Source organism: Danio rerio, chromosome 11 (assembly GCF_052040795.2).
Source record: "Danio rerio strain M-AB ecotype USA chromosome 11, GRCz13ab, whole genome shotgun sequence".
NCBI lineage: Eukaryota > Metazoa > Chordata > Actinopteri > Cypriniformes > Danionidae > Danio > Danio rerio.
The window spans coordinates 13,735,174-13,749,649 of record NC_141031.1 but is presented as its reverse complement, the minus strand read 5'-3'; the positions used below and the strand labels follow the sequence as shown (position 1 = coordinate 13,749,649).

Sequence of the window (14,476 nt, the reverse complement as noted above, 5' to 3'; positions counted from 1 at the left end):
GTATTTGTCTCTTCTATCATCAGCTTTTGACTGTTTCTGGTACTTGGGCCACATTTTTTACATTTTACTGCCATTGAAGATTTCCTGTACGGCTTGTTCGGCCAGCAGGAGGTGCAGAGATTTAATTGTTAATTATGTTTTTTTCTCTCTGAAACGCTGTTATAATAGCATACTCACTACCTCGGTACAGTATATGGTGAGTACTAATGTAGTCTGTAAAATTAGTTAATTTCAATCATCTCATTTTTTTGCCAGTCATATTACAAAATCAAGTAACTCATGTAAAACTGAATTTAAAACTAATTTATTTTAATGGCCCTATCATACACCTGGCGCAAGGTGCAACGCAAATGTTATTTGCTAGTTTCAGCTCGATGCAAGAGTAATTTTGATGTTTTGCACCACGTTGTTTAAATAGCAAATGCATTTGCGCTTATATGTGCGCCCATAGGAGTTCTGGTCTTAAAAAAAGAGGTGTGTTGAGGCACACTGCTGGTGCGTTGCTATTTTGAAGAACTAAAAGAGACTTTTTACTTTACTTACTTTTTATTGGGTTTTATATAATAATAATAATAATAATAATAATAATAATAATAATAATAATAATAATAATAATGAATAATGCCTTACAATTACATAGTGCTTTTCTGGACACCCAAATGGCTTTACAAATTTTGGGGGAAATCTTCTCATCCACCACTAGTGTGCAGCATCCACCTAGATGATGTGACGGCAGCCATATTGCGCCAGATCACACACCACACACATCTGATTGGTGGAGAGGAGAGAGAGTGATGAAGCCAACTATGATATGGGTATGGTTAGGAGGCCATGATGGAATTTTTAACGACCACATAGTCAGGACCTCGGTTTAACATCTCATCTGAAAAAGGGGCACTCACTGAGCAAAAAACATGTCACCTATCCAACCACAACAAATAATAATTTGACTTCTAGTTGATCATTTGGTATCAGAAGTGGCTTATATGAAAGGCAAAGGTCTCTAGATTACGCTTATTTTACATAAATAAAATATGATCATGCCTTGATTTTTAATTATTTAATTAGAACAGTAAGGTCTGACTTGGCTTAGACAAAGGTTTTGTCGCTTAACAGAAATAATGTCCAGTATAGAATATAAAGTCATGGTGCAGTGGAAAAAGAATGAGTATTGTGTTTGACTCTCATGAGCTTGGAGAACTGGCTGCATACATCTCTGTTATGACTCAATAACTTAAGTCATCTGGAATGGCAAAGAAAGCACTCTTGTAGGTCTCCCAGAGTTCATCCAGATTCTCTGGATTTATTTTACCCCAGACAAGTTCAATAACGTTTGTATCTAGTGATTAGGCTGGCCTATCCTGGAGCACCTTGACCTTCTTTGCTTGCAGGAAAATTGATGTGGAGGCTAAAGTATGAGGAGGAGCGCTACCCCGGACTTCCCTCTCCCTAGACACTTTCTCCAGTTTCTCCGGGGGGGATCCCGATGGCATTCCCAGGCCAGCCGAGAGACATGGTCTCTCCAGTGTGTCCTCGGTCTTCAACGAGGCCTCTTCCCGGTGGGACATACCTAGAAGACCTCCCAAGGTAGGCGTCCAGGAGGCTTCCGAAACAGATGCCCGAGCCACCTCCGCTGACTTCTCTCGATGTGGAGGAGCAGCGGCTCTACTCCGAGCTCCTCCCAAATGTGTCAGAGCTCCTCACCCTATCTATAAGAGTGCGCCCTGCAACCCTTCGAAGTAAATTCATTTCAGCCGCTTGTATCAGAGATTTTGTCCTTTCGGTCATGACCCAAAGCTTGTGACCATAGGTGAGAGTAGGAACGTAGATTGACCGATAAATTGAAAGCTTTGCCTTTCGGCACAGCTCCTTCTTTACCACAACAGACTGGTACATCGGCCGCATTACTGCTGCTGCTGCACCAATCGGCCGTTTCATCCTTCCCTCACTCATGAACAAAACCCTGAGATACTAGAACTCCTCCTCCTGGGGTAAGGACTTTCCTCCAACCTGAAGATGGCCAACCATCTTTTTCTGGTGGAGCACCATGGCCTTGAACTTGGAGGTGCTGATTCTCATCCAAGCCGCATCACACTCGGCAGCAAACCGCCCAAGTGCATGCTGAATGTCCATGTTCGATGAAGCCAACAGAACAACATTACAGGATTTAATTTCTGTTATTCGCCATAGCAAAATAAACATTTATAAATTTAAATTTCGCACACTTTAGAGACAACATATTGAAATTATAAATATAAAGTATTAAATATCAAGTAATCCTCTAGTTCTGTATTTAATAATTAACAGCTTTCCTAAAAAAATCCTTTTCTTTTTAACTTAATTCATTCATTTATTTTCTTGTCGGTTTAGTCCCTTTATTAACCTGGGGTCGCCAAAGTGGAATGAACCGCCAACTTATCCAGCACATTTTTACGCAGCAGATACCCTTACAGCGACAACCCATCTCGGGGAAACATCCACAAACACACACACTCATACACTACGGACAATTTAGACTACCCAATTCACATGTACCGCATGTCTTTGGACTGTGGGGGAAACGGAAGCACCCGGAAGGAAACCTGCGCGAACACGGGGAGAACATGCAAACTCCACATAGAAACGCCAACTGAGCTGAGAATCGAACCAGTCACCCAGTGACCTTCTTGCTGTGAGGCAACAGCACTACCTACTGCGCCACAGCCATATCACCCTGCAGCCCAAGACCGGTTACTCACTAAAGCTAAGCAGGGCTGAGCCTGGTTAGTACCTGGATGGGAGACCACTAGGGAACACTAGGTTGCTGTTGGAAGTGGTGTTAGTGAGGCCAGCAGGGGGCGCTCAACCTGAGGTCTAAGTGAGTCCTAATGCCCCAGTAAAAGTGAAGGGGACACTACACTGTCAGTGGGCGCCGTCTTTCGGATGAGACGTTAAACCGAGGTCCTGACTCTCTGTGGTCATTAAAAATCCCATGGCACTTCTTGTGAAAAGAGTAGGGGTGTAACCCCGGTGTCCTGGCCAAAGTCCCTCTATCGGCCCTTACGATCATGGCCTCCCAATCATCCCCGTCCACTGAATTGGCTCTATCACTGTCTCTCCACTCCACCAATAGCTGGTGTGTGGTGAGCGCACTGGCGCCGTTGTCCTGTGGCAGCCGTCGCATCATCCAAGTGGATGCTGCACACTGGTGGTGGTGTGGAGAGACCCCCCTCATGATTGTGAAGCGCTTTGGGTGTATGGCCATACACAATAAATGCGCTATATAAATACACATTACATTACATTTACATAACATTACACTGCTTCTCCCTTTTTAACTTCCTTTTTGAAATAGTTTTTTAAATAGTTTGTATACTAAGTAGTGTATACTTTCATTTTCATAATTTTCTGTAATTACCAAGCTAGCATTTCATTCCGAACATAACCACAGTCTTACTCTTGTTATGTCCAACTACACACACACGTGCGCGCAGAGAGCTTATGCTTAAGAAAGCAGATAGACCGGTCCGGCAAGCTTGAAAATCGGATACAGCGATCTCCCGTTTACAATGAGTATTGAGGTATTTGTATTGTACTAATGAGCTTCTCTCAAAGCCTAAGAACACTTTTCTTCGAGCATTTCATCTTTTCACCCAACCATGGTCTTCACATTTTTAAAAGCAGTTGTGGTCACCAGGAAAGACAACATTTGTAGATTTAAAATTATATAGATTTTTTTTTAGTAGACCATTCTGTGTGGTTTGTTTAATCTGTTAATGATTACTCTCTCGCCTTAGACCAGTGGAACATGACCAAACCTGAGTTAGTCTGCATACATTTAATTGTTTAATCCGCAGTTGCCTCACAGATTTTCATATTTGGCGTGGTCTCTCAGCAGTGAATCACAAGTTTGTTTCAACACTGCTTCTTTGGTCAAATAACGTGTGGAAATCCTGAGGTAGTTGCAGCAGTGCTTTTTAAGCCTCGTGTTCACATTGCTAGTCATCAAATCAGATTAGTGTGTTTACCTTCTGCTGTGTGGCTGCATCGGTTGCTATAGTATTATTGAGTTGGGAGTCAGTAAAGGGACTGGAACACTGCTTTATTTAAAGGGATAGTTCACACAAAATGACCTTTATGATCGGTGTTCTGTTGTTGAACTCAAATGATAACAATTGGAGAAAGCAAAAAAATGGTAACTATTGACTATCAGAGTATTTTTTTCTATTATGAATGTCAACGGTTACCATTTTCCAGCTTTTTCCAAATGTCGTCTTTTGTGTTCAACAAACAAGCTTATAGGTGAGAAAATGACGACATACACTTGACATGAGTCAGAATTATTAGACCCTGTAGTAAAGTTCGTTGTTGTGTGGGAAGAAGAAGAAGGGGTCGGCGATATCAGGTAAGCAATATATTTTATTATATTTATGCACAGCACTTGCAGGCTGTGTCTGTGTGTGTGTGTACTCTTTCCTCTCCTGACTGCTCCTCTCGTTCTCCTTAAAAAGGGAGTCTCTCCGGCCCAATCACTAGAAAGAGGTGTTATTTATCATTTCTGATTGACCCGCTGATTAGCCGCCGGGCTCCTAGCATGTTCTCCCCCCTTATTGGGTGTTCGATCACGCTTACCTCTCCACAGACCCCTGTTTATTTTTTTTCCCTCAATTTCTGTTTAACAGATGATTTTGTCAACACATTTCTAAACATTATAGTTTTAATAGCTTATCTCTAATAACTGATTTATTTTATCTTTGTCATCCATGATGACAGTAAATGATATTTGACTAGATATTCTTCAAGACACTTCTATACAGCTTGAAGTTACATTTTAAAAGGCTTAACTAGGTTAATTAGGTTAACTAGGCAGGTTCGGATAATTAGGCAAGTTACTGTATAATGATGGTTTATTCTGTAGACTATTGAAAAAAATATATAGCTAAAGGGGCTATTGAAGTGGCTAATAATATTGACCTTAAAATGTTTTTGTTTTTTTTTTTAACTAAAAACTACTTTTATTCTAGCCAAAATAAAACAAAGAATACTTTTTTAAGAAGGAAAACAAATTATCAGACATACTTTGAAAATTTCTTTTTTCTGTTAGACATAATTTAGGGAATATTTAAAAAAAGAAAACAAAATTCAAAGGGGGGCTAATAATTCTGATTTAACTGTAGTTCACCTAAAACTGAAAAGGATCTCTTTAAGTGACCATCATCTCCATCAATGTGCTGTTGGAGGCATGGAAATGGTGGAAAGCTAATAGTAGTGATTGTGTGGAACACTGTAAATTTTCTTCTACATAAAAAAAAATAATAATAATAAGTAGTCTGAACATGCAACAAGTCAATCGAGTCTACAAAGATAAAAATCATTTTTCTAAAATATGCTAATAATGAGTTTTTTACATTTTGTATTGTTTACAATTGCTGAATAATGATTTTGTTAGAGATATGAAATCAGCATTTAAGAACTTTTCTTGGATATTTTTTTCCTCTCATCCAACATGATTGGACATGACCAAAATAAAATCTGTTTAAACTTGCCCCTTGACAGTTCACCCAAAAATGAAAAGTATCATCATTTATGCACTCGTTACTTTTATCAAACCTTTCTTTATTCTGTTGAACACCACTAAAGAAGATTTCTTTGCAAAACGTTGGAAACCTGTAACCATTGACTTCTGTTCTGTTTTATTTATATTCTGATATTTATTTTCCCTGCTATGGAAGTCAGTATTAAAGTTTTCAAAATAACTTTCGTAATTAACAGAAGAAAAAAATTTAAAAACGGTTTGAGACTAGGCAGGCTGCATAAATTATCATTTTTTTGAGCGCTATCTCTTGAAATTTCACTTTTTACAGATGCTATTTATAGAGGCTGTAACTAGTGTTGTTAAATGAGTACTTGCATTTAAAATAAAAGTTTGTGCTTGCGTAATACGTTAGCTTGTACTTAGTATTTTTGTGTTAAATAGGTGCTTGTATTAATTTTAGAAAAATGTTTCATTACATTTCTGTAAGGAATGTTTGCTTGTGCGTGTGCTTGTGCGTGTGTGTGTGTGTATGTATGTATGTATGTATGTATGTATGTATGTATGTATGTATGTATGTATGTATGTATGTATGTATGTATGTATGTATATATATATAATTTATATAATATGAATTATTAATATAAATGTGTGTGTATATATAGTACCGGTATTTTTTTTTATTAATTTTGTTAAAATTATTCTGTTCATCAAGGTGACATTTATAAAATGTAAAAATAAATGTAAATTGTTAAATTGTTAAATATCCATTAACATAGTTTCAAATAAAATGATTACTCCAGTAAATATTTCTTTATTATTATTATTACCATTAATATAATAATTAATATTAGAGTGATTTCTGAAGGATCATGTGACTCCGAAGACTGGCATAATGAAGCTGAAAATTCATCTTTAAAATCACTAGAATAAATTATTAAATTAAATTATTAACTACATTTAAACAGTTATTTTATAGTGCAATAACATTTCACAATTTGTACTGTAATTTTGATTAAATAAATGCAGCTTTGGTGAGCAGGATAAGCTTATTTTTAAATATTTTAAAACTGCCCTAAACTTTTAACCAGTAGTGTATACATGCAAATCTATCAAGCCAATTTATGTGTAATTCACTTTGGTTTTGAAACCCATATTCAGAATCTTTGAGTTATTTATTAATAAAAAAAATGCATCCTCTTTGCTTTTTCTGTATTCAAATGAAAAATCCCACCAGTTTATAAATATTTGCATGAACTTAAAAAAAAGTATGTGTGGCATTTTCTATCAATCTCCTTAAACCATCAGTGTCAGTTTATGCAGATTTCCATTCGGCTGAGCGTATAGTTCATATCATTTGCATGAACATCACAGCATAGCTTTTAGATTTACGTTATGCAAAAAGGACACAGGGTGTTTTTAATAATGTGTGTGTGTGTGTGTGTGTGTGTGTTACTGATGGCCTTGCTCTCGTTGGCCTGGAGGAGTTGTTGTATCTCGGAGGGTTAGGGATGTTATAGATGCTGGCTTTGTGTTGCAGGGTGTGTTTCTCTGTTGTCTTTCTGGTTGGAGCGGGTGGTGTTCAACAATAGCCCCCTTCATCTTTACAGAGTTGCACTGATTTCTCGCCTCGGCTTGTGAATAATATTATAGGCGCAGGCTGTGGGGGGAAACTGAACCAGGCCACTTGCAGTTTAATTTTTGCTACCAGATTAAACGTGTTATACTGCATAATCTTGCTGTTAAGCATACTGAAATGTTATTGATGATAGCTAAAAAAAAGTTTATTGCTATTAAATGGTAAACAGACATTATCAATTGGACTATGGATCTCAGAAGTTTGTAACTGTATATCACTGGAGAAGATCACATGTTTTTTAAGAGGAAAGGGTGAATTATTTGAAAAGAATCAGAATCCATTTTTGAATTGTATGACGAAATGGTTCATCCCCTTTGGCTTGTACTGTATGTCCTCCCTATTTATTTATTTACTTATTTATGCATTTATTTATTTATGCATTTATTTATTTGTATTTATTTATTTATTTATTTGTATATACTGTGTGTATGTTTTACTTTAGTTAGTTTGTTGCTTAGATTCTGTATTAATTTAAAAAAAGCTAAATTTAAAATAAAAAAAAAATTAAAAAACATATGTATAATTGACAACTATAGAAGCAATAATAAGATTTCTTTTGTTTGTTTGAATGCACAGTGTTTGCTTTTCTACAAAACGGGTGATATGGCTAGCTTTGTGGTCTTTGAATTCTTTTAAAATACCTAACACTTACTGAAACTTAAGGGGATAGTTCACCCAAAATGAAAATAGTCATTTTCATTCATTTACTCTTGACTTTTTATTTTTATTCTTTACATAAATATTTTAAAGAATGTTAGGAACCTGTAACCATTGACATCCATGGTAGAAAAAACAAATACCATTCAAATGGAATGGTCCATGGTTACCAGTTTCTGACATTCTTTAAAATATCTTGCTTTGTGTTAAAAGAAAGGTTTTATTGTAAATTTTTATTAGTCACAGCTTGAACACTTTTGCTTGCATATTATGAATTACTAAAGACGCTGGGGTCTGCTAAAATCTTCTTTAATGTTCTAGATTAAGTCGCCTAGATATTGGATGGTCTGAGGGGGAATTAATTAAAAATGTATTTTACAATTGGCTGAAATATCGTCACTTTTTTATTTATATATATATTTTTTTTTATTTCAATTATAAGGTTCTGTCTGCATTCTAAATGATATTGAGATATTGAGGTTCAAAGTTTTTGCATTCCATATAGCAAACAACATGTGTGTAACAGTTCTCTTTCATACGTTAACATGACAGAGACCCTAAATGTACTCTGTGTAAATTATCAACATTTCCTTAAATTTGCTAATTGGCATAATATAAACAGGGCAAATGCAGACCATTGGCAAAGTCATTTTCCACTTGGAACTGTAAGGTTCTATCTGGCAGATCATCAATTGAAGCATTACTTTTCAACAAATATGTCTGCTTATCATAACAATAAAACAAAATGGTGTTGTAATGATATGTTGATGCTTGAGAAAGATAAATATTTCCTTTCTATAACATTTTTTTAATGTTTTAGATTAAATATTTTTTCTTGTTCAAATCAAGGCATACAAGGCTGTGCTAAATATTTTGTCCAGTGCAGCTGTTAATATATGTAATTAATAATAATTCATTCATTTATTCATTCATTCATTCATTTTATTTTTGTCTTAGTCCCTTTATTATTCCGGGGTCGCCACAGCGGAATGAACCGCCAACTTATCCAGCACATATTTTACGCAGCGAATGCCCTTGCAGCCACAACCCATCACTGGAAAACATTCATACACACTCATTCACACTCATACACTACGGACAATTTAGCCTACCCAATTCACCTGTATCACATGTCTTTGGTCTGTGAAAGAAACCCATGCGAACGCGAGGAGAACATGCAAACTCCACACAGTAATGCCATCTGACCCAGCCGAGACTCGAACTAGCGACCTTCTTGCTGTGAGGCAACAGCACTGCCTACCGCGCCACCGCGTCACCTGTAATTAATATAGTGATATTTCTTAAATTATATATAAATTACTTTAATAGAATTATCGATTATATGCCCTATGAAATAAATTATTTGCCCTTCAAGGCTTAATATAAAATTGAAAGACTTTAAAAGAAAACAGACGATGAGCAAGTTAGTTTAATAAACACTGAAAAATGTTTCACTGACTATATATACACACAAATAAAAATTTCACATTTAAAAATATTACACTTTTAATAACCGTTTCTATTTCAACAATGTAAAAATGTACAATTTCATCTCAATGTCAAAAAAGTTTTCCAAATCAAAACTTGCGTAGTCTGGACTTACAAGGAAAGGATGCAAGACTGAACTGTGTGTAGGCTACTTAATATTGAAAAAAGCCCCAATCAGCCCCGAATGCAGGGCTTAAAGTATTCCAACACTGTGCTGGATCTCCGGCTTGCGGCCGTGAGGGAAAAAATAATAATATTTTAGAGCCAGTGCATGCAGTTTAATTAGGGATGCTCAAAATAATCGATTAACCGTTAACCGAAAGGGTGCGTTTGTAACCTATTAATGGTATCAGTTAAACAATTAAAAATATTATTTTATATATTTTTAAAGTTTGGCTGCATGAGGGACCGATCATAGCGAATGCGTTTTTCCCGTTGAGGCGGGGCATCTTTTAAATGGTTTACTAACGGCTGCGAGTGTTTTACACTCACGCTGCTTATGCGCCATGCGCACCTCACGTTTTGCCGCTGCGCACTGTGTGCTCGAGCAAAAAAAGCTTGTTACATCAGTCGCCTCTTTTTCATTCTTCAATCAAATGAAAGCACTGCAGGGATTCTGTTGTGGTGGCAGCAGGGTTTGTGTTGTCAAGGCGACTACAGCAAACTTTTAATGATGGAGGAAAGACTAGTGGTCGCTCTTTCGAATAATCCAGAGCTGTATGACTTTACAGATCTCGAATATGTGATTTTTCAAGATCTGTAAAGTCATACAGCTCTGGATAACTTGAAACAGAGACCACTTGTCCACTATTTTATTAAAAATTACAATTATAACAATGACAGTAAAATGACTCGCGCACAATAGACCAGCTGATTCAGTCGTTTCCTAGGGACCTAAAAAAAGGAGCACCGCACTTCTTATTTTCTTTTCATGAAACGTTCAGGCGCAGGATTTTCTTTTTACTTTAACCCCTGCAAATGTCTGCAGCCCCGCCTCCGTTTTCAGATGTCTCTGTTTTCCCCAACCACACTGAGACGGAGCAGCAGTGTTTTCTAGAATGAAAACAGCCTCTTCAGCATTTACAAAAAGCTCAGTGTTGGCGCTCGAAAACTGGGGCGTAGTGTGGTATAGATGGCTTAACCTTAGCAAAACGTATGCTTTTTAAAACGAAAATGTATTGGTGTAAATGGGGCCTGATAGGCACAAGGGAACGGTGGGCGGGGAGAGCTAGCATTAAAGACACAGGCAACAAAAACAACCACAATGTGTTTAAAGCAGAAAATTCCTACACTCTGAAAGGTCTAAAAAATAATCTGATGGGTGCTTTGAGCTGAAACTTTACAGACACGTTCTGGAGACACCAAAGACTTAAATATTGAAAAAGGGGTAAAATAGGTGCCCTTTAAGCTAATTATGTAGAAAAAAAACTTTCATAAGAAGACTCTTGTATCTCGCTGGTCATTAACTGTCACTGCTAAACTACAGGTTAAAAGTACTACCTTGCTGGCCATGAAGTCAAACATAAACAGAAACTCTCTCTCTCTCTATCTCTCTCTATCTCTCTCTCTCTCTCTCTCTCTCTCTCTCTCTCTCTCTCTCTCTCTCTCTCTCTCTCTCTCTCTCTCTCTCTCTCTCTCTCTCTCTCTCTCTCTCTCTCTCTCTCTCTCTCTCTCTATCTCTCTCTCTCTCTCTCTCTCTCTCTCTCTCTCTCTCTCTCTCTCTCTCTCTCTCTCTCTCTCTCTCTCTCTCTCTCTCTCTCTCTCTCTCTCTCTCTCTCTCTCTCTCTCTCTCTCTCTCTCTCTCTCTCTCTCTCTCTCTCTCATACTCTGTGTCTCTCCTCCAGTTTGGTTTGCTGTCTCAGAGCCAGTTATTCATCCACAGAGTGAGTCAGGGTGGGAGGGACCAGGAGGCCAGCCGTACCAGTCACACCGTCATTTCTCCAACACACTTACACTGTCTCTTTTTCCTTCCACTTCTCCTTCTCTTTTCCTGCCCTCTCTCTCTCTCTCTCTGCCTCTCCCACTCTCCACCACTGCCGCTGTCCTGGTTTCTTTCTCTATCAGCAGTGAGAGGGCAAACGCTGAAGGAGAAGATAAGAGTCGGCCCACCGGCACAGATCAGGACTCAAGAGGAGGCAGGAGTTTATAAGGTGAGCCATTCTTTTTAATTAGACTTCGTGTCAACTTTTATTGTTTCTAAACAGGCTGGGTTACGTATGGAGTTGAGATCCGATGAGATGGTCTGTGTAAGCAGCATTAATGGCGTGATTCTCTTCTCTAAAATATACTTATGTTCCCCTTTTTTTTTTCTTACCACATGATTCACTCACAGGATGCCTGTTGCCGCAGCTTGTTTGTAACCCCACCCTTAACATTCGGCAGCTTCACTCTGAGCTCTCAAAACTTTCCATAAATCCTCTGAATGGGAGTTATTTAGACTTGTTTGGGAGTCATAATTGTTGCTTGGAGACTGTTTAGTGTTGTTTCTTTTGCTGAAAGGTAAGAGCTTGTAATGATCATATATTCTGAGGTCTTTTTTTTTTTGCTTGTGGATTTTGACCTGATGAGTTCTGGTCACATGACGGGTGAGCTGAGAGCAGGGTGGTTCCCCTGTCTCTGTTAGCAACCGTGTCATTTTACGCCTGCCCGCTAATTCTCCCTGAGCAGACTTTTAAAGGGCCGGATGTGCTTTATGTTTTCCTTATGTCAAGAGATTGAGGGAGTGGAGTAAGTGTGAGTAAATTAGAAACCTCTTGGAAAGTAAACGCTAACATGCGGTGGCATGATTTATTTTTCTGTTTGAAGTGCTTTTGATGAGGGTATCGTTACCATAAATGGTCATTGTGTTGTGTTGGTTTCTTTTTCCTGTTTAATCTTTCGAGGCCATAGCTGCATTGTGACGTTGTTCAGGTCTATATTTCACTGCTTTTAAATCAGATTTTTTTTTCTTTATTTAGCCTCAGTTTATTGAATGACAGGCAGGATGAGACTGGGTTATTGGATAAATCTGATTTTGACTGGTGAATGAAATTGGAAAAATCTGATATTGTGATATTTCATTTCACTGCTATAAATATTGCGATATAAATACAGTATTTGGCAGTTTTCTGGGAAGTCTTAATAGTAAACATTTTCAGAAATTAAATAGAGCTTTTACTTTATCTTTGTTTTACTTTCTAGTCCAAATATCGTAAATATACTTGGATCAACTTCAGAAGAAAAAATGCAAGATTAAGAGTGTTTTCCTTCAAACAAGAAAAAGTATTCACCAGTGGAGTAAAATAGTCTTGTAAGAGTTTTTGTTGTTGTTGTTTTTGTTGTTGTTGTTGTTGCATCATATAAAGTCCATATACAGTATTTACATACAATTCTTTAGCTCCTGAGCAACTATAATCCAGACACAACATTGCATATCTTGCGATGTCACTACTGAGGATGTACGCATTATTGATGCTGAAACGATATATTGTTGGTCATTTGTTTAGAAGTGAACAGTTTCCTGCTCAAACACTTTATGAAAGTTTTTAGGTTATTCTTTCAAAACCTAAAGAATAAAATAACGATTAAGCAAAGGATGCTAAAAAGAGCCCAATCTATGGCTATTAATATGAGTTTTATGGGCTATATGCTACTGTTTTTCAGCCATTGATGAACTTCCGGTGAAAGTTTATGTGACTGTTTCAATTTCATAAGGTTCCTTTTACAGCATCGATGTTGTAATGTAATTCAAATATAATCTGTTAAAAAGACTTAAGTCTCTATTTTGTTGTTAACGCATAAAAAGAGATGATTAAAAGAGACGTTTAAATACAGGAGCCGTTAGCAGCACTCCATTAAATTAAATACTTGGGTAAAATTAATTTCCTTTTTTTTTCTTCTTTTTTTTTTTTTGAATAAAAGACCTGGTGCAGAAATATGTAATTTATTGTCGTGCTTCTTGTTTGGTCTGATACCCGCTTTAAATACCCGAGTGTGTGTGTGTGTATATGTGTATGTGTACATGTGTATATATATATATATATATATATCAGTCAGTGAAGATCACTGTTTTTATTTTAAAGAAATCACACCTTAAATGCGGCAAATTTGTATGAATTGACAATTTACCGGAAGCCCTGACTGGGCTGGCTGACTGATAGTAAAAGTCCTGTTCCTGTTTTACATTTTTTTATTTTAAAGCCTCAGACAATCCAAAAGAGCCACATATTCATATTGTGATGATAGCTGTTTTAACATTAAGTTTGAACATTATTATTGAATTGCCTCTTGTTACAGTTATGAAATCGTTTGATAACATGCAGGAAATGTTCATGGGCCAGTGACATGACCACATTGAAATGTTCTATATATTTTTACATTTTTAATTGGCATCTCGGTGTTAATCAATAAACAATGTTTCAGTTTTCTTAAAAATAGAGCATGGGTACATTTTTATATTGTAATTAAAAATTATAATCGTCCACTTGTCTTTGTATTGATATTCATATGTTTAGCCAGTTTGATTGTAAGTTGCGATGACTAGAAAAGTTAATTTGATTTAACTAAACAAATTTAAGACGGCAGCTTTTTTTTTTACAGTGTATATTTACATTATTGTTTTACCTACAAGTCGCATGTGAGAATAATCCATTTATATATTTTGAGTGATCATAAGGTTTTTGGATGAACAATGTTTTTGGATAAACATTTTTGGACAAGAATGTTTTTGGATGAATATTACATCTGTCTTTTTTTCAAAGAATAACTGTATTTTTACTGGGTATTGTTGACGAAAAATCTTGAGATTTATGACAGAACTTGATATTTTGTGTAAAGACGAAATCACGCCATTCACAGAATTGTATGTTTGTGTTTTTATAAAACATAAATACTCCCCATCTTTTGCTTGTGGTGTAAATTAGATGTTTTCTACACTGTAAAACCCAAAAAGTTAAGGTAGCTCAAACCAATTGAGGAAACTGATTTCAACAAACAGGTTAAGTTCAAAAACTAATTTGAAAAAAAAAAAATCCATTTGATTAATTGAGGCCAATTGAGAACAGTGAAACCTAATAAATAAAGAGAACTCAAACCAACTGAGTATTGTATAACCCAATAAGTTAAGGCAACTCAAACCATTTGAGGAAACCAATTGTTACAAACCATTTGAGTTAAAAAAAAAAAAACAATGTATAAGAGTA

The 14,476-nt window shown here is 36.6% G+C and overlaps 1 protein-coding gene across 9 annotated transcripts in view; it reads left to right on the top strand.

The window, feature by feature from the left end:
- elovl1b (ELOVL fatty acid elongase 1b) overlaps positions 1-14,476 on the top strand; it is a 57,024-nt gene that overhangs the window by 13,245 nt on the left and 29,303 nt on the right. For 3 of the 9 annotated variants that reach the window (XR_015501871.1, XM_087272129.1, NM_001328594.1), the window contains 1 exon segment: positions 11,361-11,446. The exons of 1 other annotated variant lie outside the window; for it this stretch is intronic. The gene's annotated coding sequence lies outside the window, so the exon portion shown is untranslated. 9 annotated transcript variants of the gene reach the window in all.